The sequence below is a fragment of the Drosophila sechellia genome, unplaced genomic scaffold (genome assembly GCF_004382195.2).
Source record: "Drosophila sechellia strain sech25 unplaced genomic scaffold, ASM438219v1 U_36, whole genome shotgun sequence".
NCBI classification, from domain to species: Eukaryota; Metazoa; Arthropoda; class Insecta; order Diptera; family Drosophilidae; genus Drosophila; species Drosophila sechellia.
The window spans coordinates 1-12,845 of NW_022611295.1; the positions used below are offsets into that span (position 1 = coordinate 1).

The 12,845-nt window shown below is 34.6% G+C and overlaps 3 non-coding genes across 3 annotated transcripts; all 3 read right to left on the minus strand.

The window, feature by feature from the left end:
* Window positions 1-721: 721 nt before the first annotated feature.
* On the minus strand, window positions 722-2,710 carry LOC116803250. Its single transcript, XR_004363500.1, has one exon. It is a non-coding gene; the product is annotated as a small subunit ribosomal RNA (ribosomal RNA).
* A 5,060-nt stretch (window positions 2,711-7,770) lies between these two features.
* Window positions 7,771-11,732, minus strand: LOC116803245. Its single transcript, XR_004363496.1, has one exon. It is a non-coding gene; the product is annotated as a large subunit ribosomal RNA (ribosomal RNA).
* A 394-nt stretch (window positions 11,733-12,126) lies between these two features.
* Window positions 12,127-12,305, minus strand: LOC116803244. The gene has a single exon (XR_004363495.1). It is a non-coding gene; the product is annotated as a 5.8S ribosomal RNA (ribosomal RNA).
* Window positions 12,306-12,845: the final 540 nt, after the last annotated feature.

Consider the following 12,845-nt stretch of genomic DNA (forward strand, 5'->3'; position numbering starts at 1 on the left):
AATATAATGTCAATATTGTTTTATTTGAAAGAAATTAAAAATACACCATTTTACTGGCATATATCAATTCCTTCAATAAATTTATTTTATACCTAAAATAAATGTTGCGAAATGTCTTAGTTTCATATAAGCATTATGTATCATAATAATCTGGTTATGGTTTGCTATTTTGGGTGACACATACTGCAAAATTTATATAAAACATTAACCTGATGGATGACAGGTACAAACATTGTATATTTTAGGTTGTTGCATTAGCCAACGTATGCTCATAACATAGATGAACAATACATATTCGCAACGCGTGTATATTATGGTCCATATACACACACACTTATTTGATTACCACACATTCAAAATTATTTTTATTTTAATTCGACTTCTACTTTCGAATTTAGTTTAGTTTCTTCGATTTCCATTTTCGAGAATTTGTTTTTATAGGAAAACGCCGTTGTTGTAGTAAGTACTGCCACAAATACGCACAGCAACATTAATAATGTTAAAGTCTTTTTATGAGGTTGCCAAGCCCCACATATAAAATAAAAGCCATCTTCATTTTATTTTGACTTTAACTTTTGATTCCGTGGAATCATTTTGTAATATTTTATTTTGGTAAATTGTATTTATTTGTATTATAACAAATATTTATTAACGATAAGGATATTATACAATAATGATCCTTCCGCAACAAATATTTATTAACGATAAGGATATTATACAATAATGATCCTTCCGCAGGTTCACCTACGGAAACCTTGTTACGACTTTTACTTCCTCTAAATAATCAAGTTCGGTCAACTTTTGCGAAACAACCGTAACACGCAAGGCGTCACAGTGATCACGTCCGGAGACCTCACTAAATAATTCAATCGGTAGTAGCGACGGGCGGTGTGTACAAAGGGCAGGACGTAATCAATGCGAGTTAATGACTCACACTTACTGGGAATTCCAAGTTCATGTGAACAGTTTCAGTTCACAATCCCAAGCATGAAAGTGGTTCAGCGGTTTACCCGGACCTCTCGGTCTAGGAAATACACGTTGATACTTTCATTGTAGCGCGCGTGCAGCCCAGGACATCTAAGGGCATCACAGACCTGTTATTGCTCAATCTCATTATTGCTAGACGCAATTTGTCCATTTAAGAAGCTAGTGTCCTTATAATGGACAAACCAACAGTACGGCTCCACTTACATAAACACATTCAAACACAATAAACATTTTACTGCCACCATGAATGAAGGCTACATAAGCTTCAGCACCATAATCCTGAAGATATCTATTTAATATATTTGAGTCTCGTTCGTTATCGGAATTAACCAGACAAATCACTCCACGAACTAAGAACGGCATGCACCACCACCCATAGATTCGAGAAAGAGCTATCAATCTGTCTTACACACTTATGTTCGGACCTGGTAAGTTTTCCCGTGTTGAGTCAAATTAAGCCGCAGGCTCCACTCCTTGGTGGTGCCCTTCCGTCAATTCCTTTAAGTTTCAGCTTGCAACCATACTTCCCCCGGAGCCCAAAAGCTTTGGTTTCCCGGGAAGCGACTGAGAGAGCCATAAAAGTAGCTACACCCAATTGCTAGCTGGCATCGTTTATGGTTAGAACTAGGGCGTATCTGATCGCCTTCGAACCTCTAACTTTCGTTCTTGATTAATGAAAACATCTTGGCAAATGCTTTCGCTTAAGTTAGTCTTACGACGGTCCAAGAATTTCACCTCTCGCGTCGTAATACTAATGCCCCCAAACTGCTTCTATTAATCATTACCTCTTGATCTGAAAACCAATGAAAGCAGAACAGAGGTCTTATTTCATTATCCCATGCACAGAATATTCAGGCATTTGAAGCCTGCTTTAAGCACTCTAATTTGTTCAAAGTAATAGTACCGGCCCACAATAACACTCGTTTAAGAGCACTAGTGCAGGTTTTTAATAGGAGGAAACATATGAAAAAATACAAGTATTTAAATCACATATAAGAACTCCACCGGTAATACGCTTACATACATAAAGGTATAGTACTAACCACAATTGTAAGTTGTACTACCCGTATGAAGCACAAGTTCAACTACGAACGTTTTAACCGCAACAACTTTAATATACGCTATTGGAGCTGGAATTACCGCGGCTGCTGGCACCAGACTTGCCCTCCAATTGGTCCTTGTTAAAGGATTTAAAGTGTACTCATTCCAATTACAGGGCCTCGGATATGAGTCCTGTATTGTTATTTTTCGTCACTACCTCCCCGAGCTGGGAGTGGGTAATTTACGCGCCTGCTGCCTTCCTTAGATGTGGTAGCCGTTTCTCAGGCTCCCTCTCCGGAATCGAACCCTGATTCCCCGTTACCCGTTGCAACCATGGTAGTCCTAGATACTACCATCAAAAGTTGATAGGGCAGACATTTGAAAGATCTGTCGTCGGTACAAGACCATACGATCTGCATGTTATCTAGAGTTCAACCAATATAACGATCTTGCGATCGCTTGGTTTTAGCCTAATAAAAGCACATGTCCCATAAGGTTCATGTTTTAATTGCATGTATTAGCTCTAGAATTACCACAGTTATCCAAGTAACTGTTAACGATCTAAGGAACCATAACTGATATAATGAGCCTTTTGCGGTTTCACTTTTAATTCGTGTGTACTTAGACATGCATGGCTTAATCTTGAGACAAGCATATAACTACTGGCAGGATCAACCAGAATAATGGTTTTTCCTTCATATTCCATTCATATTTTTTGAATCGAAATAAGCAATATAATAGATATATAGATTTTTCACTTTATATAATTCCATGATTTTTATTATATTGAATAAAATTCAATATTTCGCCTTTGGGTAAAAATTTTAAATATATAAATATAAGTAAAAATCTATTCGATTACGGCCATTTTTATATAGCATTCGTAATCCATATTTTCATTTTTAATTTATACTGTTTTACCAATATAACAAGAATTTCATATAATTATTGTAATATATATGTTTCTATAATTTTATCTTTTTATATATACATATTTCATTATAAAATATCATTTTATTTCCAACATACATAATTATTGTATCCACACATGTACAATTTTTGTTTAACCAATATAAATATTAAGTTAAATCATTTGCATTTTGAAGATAAATTTAAAATTTATCTCTTTTCATATATCTCTCTGGTAATATATAACATAAAACCAAGCGCATATGATAATATTTCCACATTTAATATATAATTTTATATTTCTTTCATAAGAATCCATATTTGTATTATACCGTAACGATATAATAATCCAACTATACGGCAGGTAATAAATTAATATTTGCCTGCCTCCAAAAATTAACGATAATATATGGAAACGATTTGTTATTCTATATATAATAGAAACTTGACTTTTGTTTCAACGATATTATCTAAAAAGCGTATATTCCTATTATCCGCGGAGCCAAGTCTCGTGTTCTATAGAACTGAGAACAAATTTGTACGGATAATAATATACTTTATTTTATGTAACCAATATAAACATAATCCGAAATAAATATTTCGAATAATGCGGGAGGTCGGCAACCACTGCCTACCTATAGTAGTTTTTGAACCCGCTGTCCTCAAAGCGGGTATTTTCAATTCCGTTTGCCACCAACATACGGTCTATTCTCTTATATATTAAGAGATTATAGGAACATTTCATTTTTTTTCCATTATTCATATATAATATGATTATTTTTTTTTTATACATATAATAAATATTAATTTTATATGTTTATTATTTAATTTACTCATATAATTGCCAATTCATATGAATACATAAGTTTTGAACAATATGAGAGGTCGGCAACCACTGCCTACCTATAGTAGTTTTTGAACCCTCTGTCGTAATTCCGGTCGTTTACACTACTATACCCTCTCACTATAATGGCTTTTCTCTATAATACTAAGAGAATATGGGAATATCTCAGCATTTTTTCCCATATACATATAATAATTAACCATTTTCATATGTATATTATTTAATTTAATCATATAATTGCCAAAATCATATGAATACATAAGTTTTGAACAATATGAGAGGTCGGCAACCACTGCCTACCTATAGTAGTTTTTGAACCCTCTGTCGTAATTCCGGTCGTTTACACTACTATACCCTCTCACTATAATGGATTTTCTCTATAATACTAAGAGAATGTGGGAATATTTCAGCATTTTTTCCCTTATACATATAATAATTAATCATTTTCATATGTATATTATTTAATTTACTCATACAATTGCCAAAATCATATGAATACATAAGTTTTGAACAATATGAGAGGTCGGCAACCACTGCCTACCTATAGTAGTTTTTGAACCCTCTGTCGTAATTCCGGTCGTTTACACTACTATACCCTCTCACTTAAATGGCTTTTCTCTATAATACTAAGAGAATATGGGAATATCTCAGCATTTTTTCCCATATACATATAATAATTAACCATTTTCATATGTATATTATTTAATTTAATCATATAATTGCCAAAATCATATGAATACATAAGTTTTGAACAATATGAGAGGTCGGCAACCACTGCCTACCTATAGTAGTTTTTGAACCCTCTGTCGTAATTCCGGTCGTTTACACTACTATACCCTCTCACTATAATGGATTTTCTCTATAATACTAAGAGAATGTGGGAATATTTCAGCATTTTTTCCCTTATACATATAATAATTAATCATTTTCATATGTATATTATTTAATTTACTCATACAATTGCCAAAATCATATGAATACATAAGTTTTGAACAATATGAGAGGTCGGCAACCACTGCCTACCTATAGTAGTTTTTGAACCCTCTGTCGTAATTCCGGTGGTTTACACTACTATACCCTCTCACTTAAATGGCTTTTCTCTATAATACTAAGAGAATATGGGAATATCTCTGCATTTTTTCCCATATACATATAATAATTAATCATTTTCGTATGTATATTATTTAATTTACTCATACAATTGCCAAAATCATATGAATACATAAGTTTTGAACAATATGAGAGGTCGGCAACCACTGCCTACCTATAGTAGTTTTGAACCCTCTGTCGTAATTCCGGTCGTTTACACTACTATACCCTCTCACTTAAATGGCTTTTCTCTATAATACTAAGAGAATATGGGAATATCTCTGCATTTTTTCCCATATACATATAATAATTAACCATTTTCATATGTATATTATTTAATTTAATCATATAATTGCCAAAAATCATATGAATACATAAGTTTTGAACAATATGAGAGGTCGGCAACCACTGCCTACCTATAGTAGTTTTTGAACCCTCTGTCGTAATTCCGGTCGTTTACACTACTATACCCTCTCACTATAATGGATTTTCTCTATAATACTAAGAGAATGTGGGAATATTTCAGCATTTTTTCCCTTATACATATAATAATTAATCATTTTCATATGTATATTATTTAATTTACTCATATAATTGCCAAATTCATATGAATACATAAGTTTTGAACAATATGAGAGGTCGGCAACCACTGCCTACCTATAGTAGTTTTTGAACCCTCTGTCGTAATTCCGGTCGTTTACACTACTATACCCTCTCACTATAATGGATTTTCTCTATAATACTAAGAGAATGTGGGAATATTTCAGCATTTTTTCCCTTATACATATAATAATTAATCATTTTCATATGTATATTATTTAATTTACTCATACAATTGCCAAAATCATATGAATACATAAGTTTTGAACAATATGAGAGGTCGGCAACCACTGCCTACCTATAGTAGTTTTTGAACCCTCTGTCGTAATTCCGGTCGTTTACACTACTATACCCTCTCACTTAAATGGCTTTTCTCTATAATACTAAGAGAATATGGGAATATCTTAGCATTTTTTCCCATATACATATAATAATTAACCATTTTCATATGTATATTTTTTAATTTACTCATATAATTGCCAAAATCATATAAATACATAAGTTTGAACAATATCAGAGGTCGGCAACGGTCTTTCCTCTATAATACTAAGATAATATGGGAATATTTCATCATTTTTTCCCTTATACATATAATAATTAATCATTTTCATATGTATATTATTTAATTTACTCGTATAATTGTCAAAATCCTATGAACACATAAGAGAATACAATATGAGAGGTCGGCGCAACCATAATATAGTAGTTGATGACGAGGTGTTTGGCAACTTGACACAATCCATTAAAGTCTTTATATTAATTATATGAAAGGGACAATATCATATGCGTCACTAAATTGATGACGAGGTGTTTGGCAACTTGATACAATTCTTTAAAGTCTTTATATCAAAAATTATATGATAGGGACAATATCATATGCGTCACTAAATTGATGACGAGGTGTTTGGCAACTTGACACAATTCATTAGAGTCTGTATATTAATTATATGATAGGGACAATATCATATGCGTCACTAAATTGATGACGAGGTGTTTGGCAACTTGATACAATTCTTTAAAGTCTTTATATCAAAAATTATATAATAAGGACAATATCATATGCGTCACTAAATTGATGACGAGGTGTTTGGCAACTTGACACAATCCATTAAAGTCTTTATATTAATTATATGATAGGGACAATATCATATGCGTCACTAAATTGATGACGAGGTGTTTGGCAACTTGATACAATTCTTTAAAGTCTATATATCAAAAATTATATGATAGGGACAATATCATATGCGTCACTAAATTGATGACGAGGTGTTTGGCAACTTGACACAATTCATTAAAGTCTGTATATTAATTATATGATAGGGACAATATCATATGCGTCACTAAATTGATGACGAGGTGTTTGGCAACTTGATACAATTCTTTAAAGTCTTTATATCAAAAATTATATGATAAGGACAATATCATATGCGTCACTAAATTGATGACGAGGTGTTTGGCAACTTGACACAATCCATTAAAGTCTTTATATTAATTATATGATAGGGACAATATCATATGCGTCACTAAATTGATGACGAGGTGTTTGGCAACTTGATACAATTCTTTAAAGTCTTTATATCAAAAATTATATGATAAGGACAATATCATATGCGTCACTAAATTGATGACGAGGTGTTTGGCAACTTGACACAATTCATTAAAGTCTTTATATTAATTATATGATAGGGACAATATCATATGCGTCACTAAATTGATGACGAGGTGTTTGGCAACTTGACACAATCCATTAAAGTCTTTATATTAATTATATGATAGGGACAATATCATATGCGTCACTAAATTGATGACGAGGTGTTTGGCAACTTGATTCAATTCTTTAAAGTCTTTATATCAAAAATTATATGATAAGGACAATATCATATGCGTCACTAAATTGATGACGAGGTGTTTGGCAACTTGACACAATTCATTAAAGTCTGTATATTAATTATATGATAGGGACAATATCATATGCGTCACTAAATTGATGACGAGGTGTTTGGCAACTTGATACAATTCTTTAAAGTCTTTATATCAAAAATTATATGATAGGGACAATATCATATGCGTCACTAAATTGATGACGAGGTGTTTGGCAACTTGACACAATTCATTAAAGTCTTTATATTAATTATATGATAGGGACAATATCATATGCGTCACTAAATTGATGACGAGGTGTTTGGCAACTTGACACAATCCATTAAAGTCTTTATATTAATTATATGATAGGGACAATATCATATGCGTCACTAAATTGATGACGAGGTGTTTGGCTACAGGAAAAAATCATTTATTTATCGAATCATCAAGCAAAGGATAAGCTTCAGTGGATCGCAGTATGGCAGCTGCTCAACCACTTACAACACCTTGCCTGTTACAAAAGTCGTTTACAATTGATTCTAGGCTTTGTCATTGTATTAAATAATGCTTTTATATGTAACTAGCGCGGCATCAGGTGATCGAAGATCCTCCTAATTTACTATGTTACAAATTACATTGGCATCACATCCATTGTCGTTTATAAAATAAATTATAAACTTTAAATGGTTTAGAAGCCATACAATGCAAATTGCCCCTTATTTATCATTGCAGTCCAGCACGGATACGACCTTAGAGGCGTTCAGGCATAATCCAACGGACGTAGCGTCATACCACTGTTCGCTCGAACAAGTATTGTGCCATTGGTCCGTACCTGCGGTTCCTCTCGTACTACGCAGGAATGCTGTCGCAACAACGTTTTGTCATTAGTAGGGTAAAACTAACCTGTCTCACGACGGTCTAAACCCAGCTCACGTTCCCTTGCATGGGTGAACAATCCAACGCTTGGTGAATTTTGCTTCACAATGATAGGAAGAGCCGACATCGAAGGATCAAAAAGCGACGTCGCTATGAACGCTTGGCCGCCACAAGCCAGTTATCCCTATGGTAACTTTTCTGACACCTCTTGTTAAAAACTCTTTAAACCAAAAGGATCGATAGGCCGAGCTTTTGCTGTCCCTGTGTGTACTGAACACCGAGATCAAGTCAGCATTTGCCCTTTTGCTCTATGTGTGGTTTCTGTCCGCACTGAGCTGGCCTTGGGACACCTCCGTTATTATTTGAGAGATGTACCGCCCCAGTCAAACTCCCTACCTGGCAATGTCCTTGAATTGGATCATACCTGAGTAATTGGAGTTATACCAAATTTTCAAATCAAAAATACATAAATGCATCGTTTTATTAAAGAATTTGTTTGCGATTATATAACAAACTCGTGATACTTTGATCAAGAAGCTTGCATCAAAACCCAATACCATAAGATATAATAAATATATCCGTATAATGGCTAGGAAATGATACACGTTCCATTTAATCAAGTAAGTAAGGAAACAATAAGAGTAGTGGTATTTCATTGACGATACCAAACCGAGGTCTAATATCTCCCACTTATTCTACACCTCTTATGTCTCCTTACACTGCCAGATTAGAGTCAAGCTCAAAAGGGTCTTCTTTCCCCGCTAATTATTCCAAGCCCGTTCCCTTGGCTGTGGTTTCGCTAGATAGTAGATAGGGACAGTAGGAATCTCGTTAATCCATTCATGCGCGTCACTAATTAGATGACGAGGCATTTGGCTACCTTAAGAGAGTCATAGTTACTCCCGCCGTTGACCCGCGCTTACTTGAATTTCTTCACTTTGACATTCAGAGCACTGGGCAGAAATCACATTGTGTCAACACCCGCTAGGGCCATCACAATGCTTTGTTTTAATTAGACAGTCGGATTCCCCAAGTCCGTGCCAGTTCTGAATTGATTGTTAATTGATAATCGTTATAATTGATAAGAACTAATTGGTTTAACCCAAATAGTATTCTTAAAAATTTTAGCAAGAAAGTTCCACAATTGGCTACGTAACTAAACTATCCGGGGAACAAGTAACTAACATAAATGCTAGAAACTCTATTTACCCAGAACGAGCACATAAACCATGTTATTGTTTCCCAATCAAGCCCGACTATCTCAATCTTCAGAGCCAATCCTTATCCCGAAGTTACGGATCTAATTTGCCGACTTCCCTTACCTACATTATTCTATCGACTAGAGACTCTTCACCTTGGAGACCAGCTGCGGATATTGGTACGGCCTGTTGAGAAGTTTGCGTGTCCCCACCATAAATTTTCAAGGTCCGAGGAGAAAATATCGACACAACAGTATATGTCATGCTCTTCTAGCCCATCTACCATATCTCTCTGCGAAAGACTTCCATGGTAGTACGGCTATAAAACAGAAAAGAAAACTCTTCCGATATCTCTCGACGACTTCTTTATGGTCGTTCCTGTTGCCAGGATGAGCACGAGGCCCATATTTAATAACAAACGGATACTCAACAGGTTACGGAATTGGAACCGTATTCCCTTTCGTTCAAAATTATTCAAGTGTATTATATTCGCTTTGTTTATATAGTTAGGCATTTTTGTTTTACTTGAAAATTTTCGGCTTTCGCCTTGAACTTAGGACCGACTAACTCGTGATCAACCACTGTTCACACGAAACCCTTCTCCACTTCAGTCCTCCAAGGTCTCATTCGATTATTTGCTACTACCACCAAGATCTGTACCAATGGCAGCTCCATGCAGGCTTACGCCAAACACTTCTACGCATACCATTGTACCTTCCTACTCACTAAAGTTTCAAAATTTATATCACAAGTAATATAAATCATCTACTTTAGCGGTAATGTATAGGTATACAACTTAAGCGCCATCCATTTTAAGGGCTAGTTGCTTCGGCAGGTGAGTTGTTACACACTCCTTAGCGGATTTCGACTTCCATGATCACCGTCCTGCTGTTTTAAGCAACCAACGCCTTTCATGGTATCTGCATGAGTTGTTAATTTGGGCACCGTAACATTACGTTTGGTTCATCCCACAGCGCCAGTTCTGCTTACCAAAAGTGGCCCACTGGGCACATTATATCATAACCTTGAACTTCATATCAAGAAAGTTAAGGTTCTTACCCATTTAAAGTTTGAGAATAGGTTAAGATCGTTTCGACCCTAAGGCCTCTAATCATTCGCTTTACCAGATAAGATTATTTTATATAATATTAAAATGCACCAGCTATCCTGAGGGAAACTTCGGAAGGAACCAGCTACTAGATGGTTCGATTGGTCTTTCGCCCCTATACTCAATTCTGACAATCGATTTGCACGTCAGAACTGTTTCGGTCTTCCATCAGGGTTTCCCCTGACTTCAACCTGATCAAGTATAGTTCACCATCTTTCGGGTCACAGCATATATGCTCAAGGTACGTTCCAGTTAGAGGCATAAATAATATAAATATACATTATACATAACTATATAGAACGCCCCGGGATTGTGTTAATTAGCTATAAATAGCTAAAAAACTAATCCCATTATTAGTCAAGTTAATTACGCTATTAGGTTTACATCCCAATAACTTGCACATATGTTAGACTCCTTGGTCCGTGTTTCAAGACGGGTCCCGAAGGTATCCTGAATCTTTCGCATTGTTAATCATACAAGAGCATATAATAAACACAAAAATCAATGATAATTATGCCATTATATAATTCCGAAAAATTAACGCTCTGTAATAATATAAATCTATCAGCACTTTATCAAATTAATAACATTTATTCTGTGTTAAAATGCAAGCAATTTAATTGGAATAAACTATAAGTTATATTTTATGATAAATTTGGGATATGCTAATAGATTACAATGTCCTTATATGGAAAAAATGCACATTATTCTTAATAATATTATTTAAATATTACAATTTTAATGATGAATTTTCCATAACGGATATTCAGGTTCATCGGGCTTAACCTCTAAGCAGTTTCACGTACTGTTTAACTCTCTATTCAGAGTTCTTTTCAACTTTCCCTCACGGTACTTGTTTACTATCGGTCTCATGGTTATATTTAGTTTTAGATGGAGTTTACCACCCACTTAGTGCTGCACTATCAAGCAACACGACTCTTTGGAAACATCATCTAGCAATCATTAACGTTATACGGGCCTGGCACCCTCTATGGGTAAATGGCCTCATTTAAGAAGGACTTAAATCATTAATTTCTCATACTAGAATATTGACGCTCCATACACTGCATCTCACATTTGCCATATAGACAAAGTGACTTAGTGCTGAACTGTTTTCTTTTCGCTCGCCGCTACTAAGAAAATCCTTGTTAGTTTCTTTTCCTCCCCTAATTAATATGCTTAAATTCAGGGGGTAGTCCCATATGAGTTGAGGTTGTATATATAACTATATTTTGCCATAAATTCTTTATATATAAATGATAAAACAATCAATTAAATTCGTTATAAATAGTTCCAATAGTTCTTGTAAGCAAAGTCATTTTTATCCATTTAACGAACCAACGAAGAATAATAACAAAACCAAGATTTTTCTTTTTCCGAATCATTAATAAGAGACAATTCTAGATGAAAAATATTTCAATTTTTTATGCTAGACATTTCTCAGTATTATTTGATTGAAAAAGAAAATATTTCTCTTCGTTTTTCACATTCAAATGTGAGATAATGTTTTTCATTTCTTTTTTAATATTATGAATAAAATCATTATTTAATCCAATAATATACCATATGCTTATAAAAAATTTATAAACAACTTAATTAGCATAGTCTTACAACCCTCAACCATATGTAGTCCAAGCAGCACTATAAAATTAATTAAAGTACATAACAGCATGGACTGCGATATGCGTTCAAAATGTCGATGTTCATGTGTCCTGCAGTTCACACGATGACGCACAGTTTGCTGCGTTCTTCATCGACCCATGAGCCGAGTGATCCACCGCTTAGAGTTTTATAATTCAATTTTATATAATGTCAATATTGTTTTTATTGAAAGAAATTAAAAATACACCATTTTACTGGCATATATCAATTCCTTCAATAAATTTATTTTTATACCTAAAATAAATGTTGCGAAATGTCTTAGTTTCATATAAGCATTATGTATCATAATAATCTGGTTATGGTTTGCTATTTTGGGTGACACATACTGCAAAATTTATATAAAACATTAACCTGATTAGTCGCGATCGAACACTCGACGAGTGCAGACGTGCCTGCGGATCGACAGCAAATTGTTAGCAAATTGTTAGCAAATTGTTCACAGTTGTAAGTCCCGTTACTTGTGCCCAGCCACTTCGCGTCGCGTGATCTTGTCGCGCGTTTTGATTGGCCCAGCCAACGTACCTAACGGTAGTTCGCACTAACACCATCGCACACCCGAGTGTGCGTGTTATCAGCGCAAAAAACCCAGTGCTCGAAGCAGCGGTATAATTGCAAAGCAGCAGCCACGTGCTGCCTGGCTCACCGGCTTACGGTGCCCAGCTTCCCC